This window comes from Nomia melanderi, chromosome 10, assembly GCF_051020985.1.
Source record: "Nomia melanderi isolate GNS246 chromosome 10, iyNomMela1, whole genome shotgun sequence".
Taxonomy (NCBI): domain Eukaryota; kingdom Metazoa; phylum Arthropoda; class Insecta; order Hymenoptera; family Halictidae; genus Nomia; species Nomia melanderi.
In genome coordinates, this window is record NC_135008.1 from 17,629,537 (window position 1) to 17,642,339 (window position 12,803).

The following is a 12,803-nucleotide window of genomic DNA, read 5'->3' on the forward strand; positions in this document are numbered from 1 at the left end:
GATTGTAGTCTTGAATACATGTCGGTTTATTTATCGGTAATTTTGTCCGATAATGAAGCTTCCCTGTCTGTACAATATCAGCGTTATGTAAACTGGTCAACATCCACACTTCTCTTTCATCCTGCCATTTTAAACATAACAGGGTGCCAGAAGATCGAAATGATATTTCTCCTTTTTGTAATTTGTTTGGAATAATTGGAAGATGTGATGTTTGCGGCTTTTTTTTACGGTACAACTATTTGTCTGGTTCCGGTGTAAGATGTTAAATAAAACTGGACTCGTATATCAGTTATCAACATATAAACTGTGACCTTTCCCGAGGTAATCTTTCATCAGCGTCATGACTATATTAACGGATTTATCTAAACCTTCTTGAAACTCAGAAATTTGTATATTCAAATCTGAGTATATTAACAAATCTAAAATATATGCCGTTTCACAGTCGCAAATAATGAAAGATTTTATGCCAAACCGATTACGTTTAGACGGAATGAATTGCTTGAACGATAAGCGACCTTTGAATAATAATAAACTTTTATCGATACAAATATTTTGAAAAGGGTAGAAATTTTGTTTTAAAAGCAATCGAAAATTATCATTTAATTCACGAATTTTAAACAATGAATCTTTATAATTTGATACTTCGAGATTGCTGAAATGGAGGCACTGCATTAAGTTCAGAAATCTGTCTCGAGGCATCATATTATGAAAAATGTCCGTTTTTAGAAATTTGTCGTTCGAGCAATATTCCGAGTAAGAAAGTTTTTTTGCATGCGACATTAACAATACGGTATCCAAGAAACAGTATATTTCATCTGCACTAGTATTATACTACGAATTTATTCGCGAATTGATTTTCCAGTTATGCTTTCTTTTTAAATAATTATGATAGTTATTTGTTTCCTTTACAATGAAATCTACTAAAAATTCTGGGAAAAATAATTGGAAATAGACCAACGGTTTTGATATCTTGTCCAGGGCTGCTTTGCATCCAGAATTTGTTTTGTCAAAATTATGTGTTTTAGGATTTAAATTTTGCTGCGACCAAGATGTCCACAAATGGAACTGCTGATGTAAGATTCGTGGCCATTTATTTCTTGTGGTTGCAAAACATCTTGTTCTTCCGTTCCTAATTCAGAGTCAGAACTTAAAATGCGCAAAACGCGTTTTGTTTTTTGTCTAATGAAATCCTCTTCTTTAGATGAGGAGAGTGTTTTATCAAGTAACACTATTTCTTCCTCTTCACTACTACTTCTGTGTACACGTTTTCTTTTCTTTTAGCAAAACATTTTTATGGTGCACTATATTATTTAGAAAAATAACGAATGGATAAAATAAATAATTAAATTGAACTGAACAATACGATAACAATTGAGTGAACGATAATAAAACACCTGCCGCTATCTTAGTTGCTATGTTACATAGGAGGACGATAAATTCCATGTTGAATCAATAAGTAAAACAGTAAAGATGTTATAGTACAAAAATGCAGAGAGCGTATATTTACGCCTTTCGTACATATTGATAGACTTGTAAGTACGTATATACATATGCCTTTCGTAAATATTGATAGATTCATGAGAGTGTATATATACGCCTTTCATAGTCAATCGAGGGACAGTTATTGTTTTCAATGGAGCAACTCTAGATTTCGTGCAAATTAATTGAACCGTGCACTTATTTGATCTGTCTATCGTTCTCAAATAGATGCAAGTTCCGTAAGCTACTTGACTTGCATCACAGAATCCACGTAATTGAGTATCAATGCCGTTGGGCAACCTGATGTGTCGCGGAAATTTAAATTTATTAAGTACTTGTAATTCGTGTCTAAAGATAATCCATTTAGTGTGAATTATTTGAGGCATGGATTCATCCTAATCTACCTTGCCTTTTCACAACTCCCGCATAATCACCTTAGCTGTTGGTATTACGGATTCTATAAGTCCTAATGGATCAAATAATTACGCTATCTAAGATAATATGCTTCGTTTTGTTACCCGGCGTTCTATTGACAATGAGGAAAATGAACATTAGAGTACGTCTTCGACTGCGTTCCAATGGATTCTCAAGAGTTTATGCTGAGTGTTGTTTAAGCAAATAAGCTGAGTTGCACTTTCGGTGTCGGTATTAATCGTTAATTCAGTTCTATTGGAAGCCTATTTATGGAATTCGAAACCGCCTAGTCTTAAGAGTTTGATTAACTGTGTGTTTAATTGTTGTGTTTCTTGCAAGGAGTTAAGCAACGGTAAGAATATCATTAACATAAAAATCGGTTGTTACATTTGCTGATGCTAATGGAAATTTGTGTCCCTCGCCATGGGCTAACTGCGCGAGGATTCTAGCTGCTAGGAAAGAAGCGGAGGTAGTGCCTTCAGTTACTGTGTTTAATTGATATATCGATACAGGTACGTCTTCATTTTCTTGCCACAAGATTTTTTGGTATATCGAATCCGATTCCTCGACCCTAATTTGGCGATACATTTTTCGTAAGTCTGTAGCCAGTACTATCGAGTGTAGTCGGAAACACATCACTGTGAATATTAGGTCGCTTTGAATGGTAGGGCCTACCATTAACGCATCATTTAAGGATACATTGCTAGTGCTTTTGGCCGATGCATCGAAAACTACGTGGACCTTAGTAGATAAGCTTTTATTTTTTATGACTGCGTGGTGTGGTATTTAATAACCTTCCCGTATTTGGTTGCGTGCTACACTATTGCTCGTGTGTTTCAATTCATAATATTGTTTTAGAAATTCATGGTACTGTTGCTTTAAAGCGTTATCTTTAGACAATTTTCGTCCTAAGGAATAAAAACGCTTTAAGTCCATGTTTTATGATTCTCCCAGCTTGAATTTTTTGTCATTAAAAGGTAGTTTAATGACATATCGTCCTTCAGAACCATGTTTTGTTGTTTCTTTACATAATTTTTCATATTTAGCTTCTTTTACGGATTGGAGTTTTAGTCGCGGTACCTCTTCTATTGTAATTCCCAAAATTCAGCTACCTGCTGTTCTAATTGTGTGGTTACGCAATATGTTTGTTTTATATTGAGTTTATAGTGATCGGCTTTTCCTACTGCTATCCACCTTAACAACGTTTTTTGTAACATTACGTCTGATTCGTTTGCTAATTTAAGTTGTCCATTACATTGTAGTTTATAAAATAGCGTCGTACTTATTAATGCGTCTACTCTGCAGGTTTGTTAAATTCTGGCAAGATACCTGTTACAGTGGGTAGTGCTACAAACTCTACTTACGCTTCGAACGGATTTGACTGCGACCGGATGATAGTTTGTACGCTGTACTCGGCACGAGTTGTAAGCTGACCCAAACCAGCGAACGGTAAATTTATCAGTTTCTTTTTAAGCCTTAATCTCTCGGCTAGACTTTCAGAAATAAAGTGACTTTGGGAATACCCGTCTAACAACATGCGGCACCGATATTCTCTGGTTTCGTTGTTTAAAATAATTACTTAAACGATGCCTGTAGCGTCCTAGCACCGCAATTGTTCGTACAATTTCGTGGGGTTGTAAATCCCGTTAACGCGGATCGCGACGGTGAATCAGACGCTGGCTGGATCGAACTTAATTGATTCCAGTCGGGTTCGGTTGGGTGAATGAACTGGCACTCACAGTTGTTCGGGTGAAAAATTATGTATTTCAAATGATATCGGAGCTGGTGCTTGTAGTGTGTTTGAGAACTGTTTGAAGTGTGTTTTGCTACTGATTGTCGCGACCGGCTGTGTCGATCACGAAGTCTCGATTTTTGTTGTTGATCGCTGATTGGTTTTGTCTAATTTCTAACATTACCAATCAGTAAGCCTGTCTAAGAGTTCCGACACACTTCCTTGCGCCCTTAGCGCGCTCCCTTGGGGAGGGGTGTTGCGGAGATTGTGGGAGTGCCAACCTTGGCAACGCTGCGGAAATTCCTCCAGGTGGTTGACTGTTTGGTATCTTTACCGTTACAAACACATGTCGAACTACCCTTCAGAACTTCCCAGTTTACGATACGGCCACGGTTATTGAGAGGCGAAAGAAGCGAACCTCGAATCCTCATCGACCCTGAGTAATAATTCGCTTTCTCTCGCCAAGACATATTCTAACACTAAAAACATGCTAATTATATGCTAAAGTCCTAAACTCAAAAATAACCATTTGCGCACGTCCGTGCCATAAACCGCGTTGGCGATGGTCGTCGAAGGCCTTCGAATTTCCGTCGGTCTTGGGACGGAACAATGCCTAATAGGACCTCATATTTATAGGTAACTGCATATGTTTGTCTTGGTTGTGAATTCGCGGTTTCTGTGTTTGAAGAGCCCTGACTGAATTTGCTTACTGTAGTGTTCTTTGGGTTTGAGGAATCTGTGCAATGTAGGAGCGTGTAATGTTTCCTATTGCTTTTTTTACAAGTGGTGGCAATACAATTATTAGTTGTGTGGTTGCTTCTAAGACAACTGAGACAGAATTGCTTATTTCTAACTGCGTGTGCTCTCTCATACGGGGTTAGATTTAAAAATTCGGAACACATAAAAACACTATGATTTGCCTTACAGTAATTGCATTCTATTCTATTTTGTGTGCTTATAAACGTTTGTGTGCGTTGATTTGGGTATCGGAACGGTTGTCTCTCGTTTCTAAATTGATTTTGAGGTCTATGTATAACGTTGCTAACAATTTTTAACTTACCACCTCGTTCTTGTTTTGATAGGAACGCGATTAATTCTTCGAAGGTTGGTATTTGTATATTTTCTAAGGTTCTCTTCCATGCGCATCAATTATTTTTGTTTAATTTTTGAAATATAAAAACTAATATTGCATCTCAAGATTGCACAGGTTGATCGAATGCCCTCAATACACTGACATGCTTTAACCCTTAGCGCTCCTCAAGTTTTTGTACCACTGCTTACTAGCAACTCCGGCACATTTTCGCAGCGGAACGAGTAAGAAGAAGGAGCCTTATTTTTAGTGGGAAGAATTACACGTGCTTGTGAATGTTTTTGATTTTATTTATTTTATACATATGCATTTTTCTCTTGTAAATGAAAAATAAATTTTAAATTTTGTAATTTACCATGGTGTGATATCTTTGGAAACAATTTCAATAATTACTCGTAAGTAAGTAATCACTCGTTTGACGTCTGCCATCCATTTCTTTCCTTGTAGAGCACACAACGCAGTCCCTCTTTGGATCTTTCTTCATTATGTGAAGTTTTCCGTTAAGTCTGATTTCAGAAATTGATGTAGAAACTCTTTTTCGATCCTGACAAAAATCTGCTACAAGTTGATCGACTAAAATTTTTCGATACTGTGAATGCGTCACTGCTTTCTTATTTTTATTATGCTGTACAGTTTTATACATAATGTATGAATTAATTATTGATATCTCCATTCCCCCCAAAAAACAGTTTCCGCCACCACTTAAGTGATTTCCTCAAAAAGCAATAACTAGAGGCATATTGATCAGCCCGATTAACACCACCCATCGACTTTGTGTACCCAACAACTACACTTGGTTTTTCGATTACTTCGTTTGTACCGCCTCGTTTAAATCTTTTAGTGGTTATCATTCCAGCATTATGCCAGTTACTCGATAACGATACTATTCTCTTATCCCTCCAAGCTAAGAGCATTGTATTTCCTCGTTTATATGCGAAAGTTCTTTTTCAGATAATTTTGGTTTCTTCAGAGTTGTTGGAACACCTTTTCTGTTCGTTTGTATGGTACCGGTCAAGTGGCACTTCATTTTTCTTAATTCTTCAGCTAAGGATACACTAATGTAATATCTGTCGGTATGCATCTGATATCCTTTTGCGTTAGGTACCCGATCCAATAATTGTTGGTACAGATGCAGGGTAATTCTGGTGCTGAACAGTAAATCTGGTCTTAGCAGATTTTCGGAAGTGATACTTCCATAATATGGAAGGATGCCATACACATATCCTGTTTCTGAATCTGCTAAAACATATATTCGAATGCCTCACTTGGTAGGTTTAGTGGGATTGTATGTGATGAAGCTTATTTTTCCTTTAAATTTTACTACGGATTCCTCAACACATATATTTTCTCCAGGTATAAAGTAGTCTGAAAATCTTGAATTTATATATTCTAAAAAATTACTTGCTCGTTGAATACGTGTTCTAATATCATTTTTCGTAGGATAAGGTGTTTTCAAATGCAACATCCAGAATATCTGGTTGAATCTCTTTCTTGTAAATATGTTACTAAAGAAAGGGTTCCAACTATTATTGTTGAGCTTCGCAGTTCGTTACGGCGATGCTCTGGCTCAGTTTCAGATTAGTGATGTTGAGCCTGAATGAACTATGATAAATAATGAGGTTTTCGTTGAGTTTTAACTGGATCGATGTCGATATGTTAAGTTGTGGAATTCTTGATGATAAATTCCGTCGATATGTGTTGTGGTGGAGCTCTTCGTTAGAGACTCCGTGGAACTCTTGGTTAGAAATTCGCCGATATGTGTTAAGATCTACCCTTAAATAGGTGGCTGTAAGGGTAGCGTCGGGGGATGAGACACGCGGATTGGTTGTTTCCTAGAGTTCTACGTTTTGGACAGGGAGGAGGCCGTTTTTCCTGGTTGGTGACAGTCACCGGCTCCAAGTCCATCGGTCACCTGCAGGTATCGAGAGTACCTTCGCGTGACGTCATGGACATTCCACGTGCCTCGACCGTAGCAGGTAAAAAACTGTATGAAGCTCCCTAACCCTAATAAAACATGCAAAGAGTAAATATCTGAAATGTAAAAATGCTAATCCTCGAACAGCTGAGGGTGGTTGTTGAAGGTAATGGTCGATGGCTTCATAAAGTTATTTGAGCTACGATCCCTTGAAAGATTTAGAGGAACGTTGACGTAACGGTGTTTCAGTTTGGGACACCGAGCGTCAACAATTATCCTTAATCGACCAGTATTCTTGCATATTTGCCAGAGGTATCGTACCCATATTGACCGTAACTCCAATAAAAGCCCAAAATTCATCCTCTTCAACCGCACGCCATGTTTGCCAAATAGAATTACTAGATATTTCTTTTTTCTTTAGAATATTTTCTGCGTAATTATTGCTTTCTTTTATAATTTCATTTATCAATTCGTCTGTGAAAAATAATCTAAAATATTGTATCGGCTGTATAATATTTGTAGGAACTTGTGGTCCAACGACCTTTGGCGATAAACTAAAATGTATTCTATCCGGAATATCTAATTCTTCCGTGACATCGCACCATTCATCTAAGTCTTCCAGCAAATCTTCGCCTTCACTTTTGATAATTCTTATCCGTCGTCTCTTTGGTAGTTTAATTTCAGAACCACTGCTTGAAGTTTCAGAATTATAATCAACATTATCCTCTATAAAATCTCCTGACACTTAAAAATCAAGTATGTCTTCACTATCACTCACCTCTAAATTCTCATCATAATAATTATTTTTCTGCATGTTTTTAACCAGAAAAAGGTCAAAAAATGGTTTAATCGTAACAGTAGAGAAACTTAACATGTTTTACCTACAAATAACAATTGCCAAACGCCAACGATACCGTAGCACCTTAAGCGTAATTATGCTAAAAACATTTGGCTCCGCAGCGGAGCCTCCGGAGTTACGGAGCAAATGATGGATGACTCCGTAGCGGAGCCAACGGAGCGCTAATGGTTAATGCTCCTTCTTTTAGATTTCTTAATCTAAACGGTAAGCGTATATAGTAAATCAGCTACGTTGCCACGAAATGAATTTTTTAGTAAATGAAATTTTAGTACTGCTAGAATTTTCTTATCGTTATGCATTAATTACACTGTGGAACAAATTTTGACCTATGTCAGTTTTTGCAGTAACCACTATGTGATTCTTATAGAGTTCGTTATCCTAAATACGAATCCGAAAATCAAATTGCTGGGTCAGGTCCAGTTTTCGAAAAAACTAGGGGTTTGTAAAAACGGTTGAATTTTTCAGAAAACCAAGTGTTACGAATTGATTGATTAGTACGAATTTGCTGTGCACCATTGGATTCTGCAGACATTTCTGAAGAGGACTCCCCCCCCCCCCCCGGGGGAAGCGTGAGATCGTTTTTTTTTGGGACAGGGTAAGAAAATGTCCGCGAAGAGCACGTGCACAGAACTTTCGCGCCACACGGCCATCGCTGGCCGGCCACAGCTATGCAGGGCCGTGACTACGCGCTGTATAGATCTGGACCCCGGTCACTTCTTATATGTATATATATATAATGTTCAATTGTTTTATAAATTCTCATAATAGTTATGAGAAAGTTTTCACTATCGTTCTGTTTTAAATAATTTGACGTTTAATATAATAATTTAATATAATATAATATAATATAAAGCAAAAACATTATTTTAATCGGTTTTTTACATGGTACATCTAATGATGAAAAATTAAGAATAAGAGAAAATCTTTGTATTCTCTATCACAGCCTTATGTAAACTTGTACTAAGATCAACAAGAGCAACTACATAAAACTAGTTCCTTGTATCCTAAGATCATTAATTACTAAAAATTTAGAAATTGCTTTGATGGCCCTCATGTCAGGCCCAATCAGAAACGTTTCCGTTTTAAAAGGGGCATTCCATCCTAACATCCGAAGTTCAGTAGTCAAGACAGTTCTACTTCCATTAAATCTAGAACAATCCTACAGTATATGGCACAGATCCTGAAGCTCAAACCCACATTCACAAGAACTGCTACGAGTTATGCCCACTCGAGCTAGAGACGCAGCCAGGTTGTAGTGATTAACTCTGTATCTACTGATCCAAACTGCAGTATGCCTTGACAGATTTCGGTTATAAAACCACAGCTTCCTGTTGCGCTCGAAATATGTGTTGAAATACGCTGAACCCTTGGATGCTGCTTCACCAAGCCACGTATTTACGGAATCTTTCCACATAATCTCCCTTAAGATAGGAGAAAAATCAATATATGGAACCTTAAAATTGAAATCCTTGCTTAAACTCGAAGCTAACTTAGCTGCTGCATCAGCTCGTTCATTTCCAAAAATACCCCTATGAGAAGGTAACCAAACAAACTCAATCCTACATCCGGGAGAAGCCATTGTTTCAAAAGCAATTAGTTCTTCCTTAATCTCTTTTAACAAGGAACAAGATCGTTGGCAGAAGACTTTGCCATCAAGCGCCTCTAAGACACTAAGTGAATCACTGCATATTATGTAGGAATTACTCCTATCCTTATTGGCCAAATTAACCGTCATATGAGTTCCATGACATTCAGCGGAAAATATCGATGTTGCATGGTTAAGGCTCTTGGTAAAAGAGCAATCCGACAGAGGGCAGACACATGAGGCTCCAGTTGAAATGGCTCCATCTATCTTTGATCCATCTGTGAAAATCTGGACGTACCCAGGGTATAAGTCACTGACAGCACTCTGGAAGACCTTGTCTGGAATGCTAGATGATTGAAGAAAACGTCCAAGAAGAGTATTTATGCTGATTTTACTAAGCTGTACTCTAAATTCCGTAAGGTTGCATACTAAAGACGAATTGCAATCCAAAAAAAGGAATAAAATTAAATATTTCATTCCAGCAGGATCGAATAAAAAGAGAGCGATTCCTTCTATATGGACTAGGGGTAACAGAAGCCAAACTGGAATTAAAGTATCCCGAAATTACCTTGGAAAGGGGATTAGATTGACAAGAGAGAATTTTAAGAATGTATTTCGAGCCAAGCAATTCTGTTTTGTCACAAATGAACGGCAGCTTAGCCTCAGCAAGGGTGGCATTGTTAGGTGAAGACTTCCTAAGACCCAAAGCAATTTTAGCTGCAGGAACTTGAATCCTCTCTAGCTGATTCCTAAGTTTTTGAGAATTATGAGGATAGTACCACATACTACTATAATCTAATCTGGATCTGATGGTACTACAGTAAAGTATCAGCAAGGTCTGGGGTTCACATCCTCACCAAGTATTTCTCAAGAATTTGATTATATTGAGATATTGGCTACACTTTGAAACCAACTGCTGAACATGAATATCAAAACGAAGCTTGTGATTCAAGTAGATACCAAAAAACTTAACACAGTTATTATTGTAAACGGTTTCGTTACCAATTCTGAGGGAAACTGTTCCTGGATGACCAACTGACTTATCAAATACGAGGAACTGTGTTTTAGCTTCTGCCACCTCCAGACCAATTTTCAGTAAATTGCTTTGGACAATACCAATTGCTGTTATAATACCAATCATCTGCAGATTGATTGAAATGTAGAGATACCAAAATTTCCTCCGGGATACCATCAAAGATTCCAGAAACATAAAGGTTATACAGTAAGGGGCTTACCCCCCCCCCCCCCGAGGTACCCCCTTGTAAACATGGTTATACTTGTAAGGTTCTTCAAGATGAACATCACCAACAACCTGCACCTTCCTTACATACATCCAATCCGCCAGGAAATGAAGAATGTTGCTTCCTACTCTCATTTGCGAAAGTTGCTTCAAGAGGATATCAGGCAAGACATTATCAAATGCCCCCCTAACATTCAGAAATGCAGCTATTGTGCATTTGCCAGTATTTAAACTTTCTTCAGCCTGCAAAACCACGCTGCCAATATTATCCATACAGGATCTGCCTCTCCTGAATCCAGATTGAGTGGAATGTAGCAAGCCAAAATGCTCACACCACCAAAGAAGTCTATTTTTCACCAATTTTTCAAAAAGCTTGCAGAGACACGAGGAAAGGGTAATAGGCCTTAAACTTCCACCATCTGCTTTGGGAATGAATAAAACCTGCACTGCTTTCCAGTCATCAGGAACAATATGATTAATAAAAAACTCATTAAATATGTCCAGAAGAATTAATCTAATCCGAGCAGGGAGATGCTTAAACATATTGTTATCAATACAATCCGGACCAGGAGCAGAACCACAGTTGCTTTCCTCTATAGCATGATTAATTTCCAGTGCACTAAAACCATCATTTAGGAACAAATCATCTTTGCCTAAAGGAACTTTGTATCCCTCCTCCGGCACCCAAGATGGGAATAATTTGTTGACTGCATGCTGTGACATTTTTTTACAATCCTTAGAAATAGTGTTACTATTAGAAATTCTGGCCCATTTAGATTTAAAGATTTTGATTTTATTCCACAAGTAACCGATGTTGGTTTGAGCATTTAAAGATGCAGCAAATCTAATAAATGATTCACGCTTCCTTGTATGAAGAGTTTTCCTCGTGAGTGCACACTGCTTCTTATATGCAATCCAATCGTGCATGGCTTCTGAATGTTTAAACTTAAGGAGAGATGCCTTCTTAAGCCTTACAGCTTTAGTACAATCAGCATCCCACCATGGTTCAGGATTGGAATGGAAAGTAAAGCGATTATCTCCCCTATAATGGGTGTTTTACTGAACAGCCTCCTTCATCTTATCAACAAACATGGTGTATTGATCCGTAGGAGATTTGGAACCAAAATCAGAAACTATGAAAAACTTCCACTTATTATCCATTGTGGTGTAATATCCAGTCCAGTCTGTTCTATGAGTAGAAATGCGGTTTGTTTTACATCTGTGAAAATACTTATTTGTCTGCAGCTGTATAGAAATAGGATAGTGATTAGATCCCAAAGGATCATCCAGTTGATGAGCTTGAATGAGATGGGCAACGCCTGCTGAAGAAAAAACTAAATCCAGATTACTATCTGTCTGGAAACAATTGCTAATTCTGGATCGTGTGTCAGCATTGTGAAGGAAAAGATTCTGACTTTCCATTATTTTATGTAAATTAACCCCTGCATCATCAGAAGCAACATAATTCCAAGCTTCATACAATGCATTAAAATCTCCGAACAAAATGCAGTCACCATCCATCAAGAGTCCTTCGATTGCCTTTTCCCAGCTGCTTAACCAAAGACTATGACCAGGAGCCCTATAACACGCTACAATATTAATTGGTCTATTCAAATTTTCTACTCGAATGGAACACATATCAGTAAATTCATCAAATTTGATAACGTTATCCAGAAGGTTGGCGGAAAGACCTCTTTTAAGGAAGATAGCTACGCCACTTCCTCTGTGGTTTATCCCATCTTTTTTTAGACAATAAAATTCAGGCACGTTAAACCTAATATCTGGCTTGAGCCATGTCTCAGTGCAAATGATAATATCATATTGCGCTGAAATAATTTCTATTTCAGATTTTTTGTTTTTAATACTTCTGCAATTCCATAAAAGAATATTGAGATCCTGGTCCATTATTACTATTTCTTCTTAAGAATATTAGGTTTATATTGCTTAATAGCTGCTTTCAAATTATTGGAAGGTACTATAGGTGAAGATGAACGGCTTGGTATTATCTCTAAAGTTTCCTGATGCGATTTAACTGCAAGTTTAGGAACTGACTTAATTGGAAATTTGTTTCTGAATATTTTCACAGAAGTTGATTTGATAGTAGACTGAATATGATTTTCTGAGGAAGAAGGAATATCCTTCTAAGGAACTGCTGGAGTGGAAGGAATTTCCTGCCCTCCAAAAGATTTAATAGCAATAATTTTTTCAGGAGAAGGCTTCTTCAGTTCCAGGAAGTTCTCTTGAGTAAATGCAGGAGCACAAGGAGCAACATTACTTTGAACCATACCAAGGAATTCAACAGCCAACTTTTTGGCTTCTAAATGAGGAACATTCTTAAAGGCCTTAATCTTATTGATCTCCTTCTCAGGGGTTAATACCTTACAGGAGGAGTCAAGAGTAAAATGGTCACCCTTGCAATGCAAACAAGTTTTAACACCTTGCTAACATATTTCCTCAGAATGCTCTTCTGATTATCCACAAAACCTACA

General features: G+C 37.5%; 1 long non-coding RNA gene across 5 annotated transcripts in view; it reads left to right on the forward strand.

The window, feature by feature from the left end:
• Positions 1–12,803, forward strand: part of LOC116428753 (uncharacterized) — a 155,399-nt gene that overhangs the window by 11,405 nt on the left and 131,191 nt on the right. The window contains exon 3 of one of the 5 annotated variants that reach the window (XR_012999564.1): positions 3,232–3,342. The exons of 3 other annotated variants lie outside the window; for them this stretch is intronic. This is a non-coding gene — a long non-coding RNA (uncharacterized LOC116428753). Of the gene's footprint in view, positions 1–3,231; positions 4,994–12,803 lie in introns of those variants that run through there. One more of the 5 variants, XR_004235339.2, reaches the window with a different exon arrangement.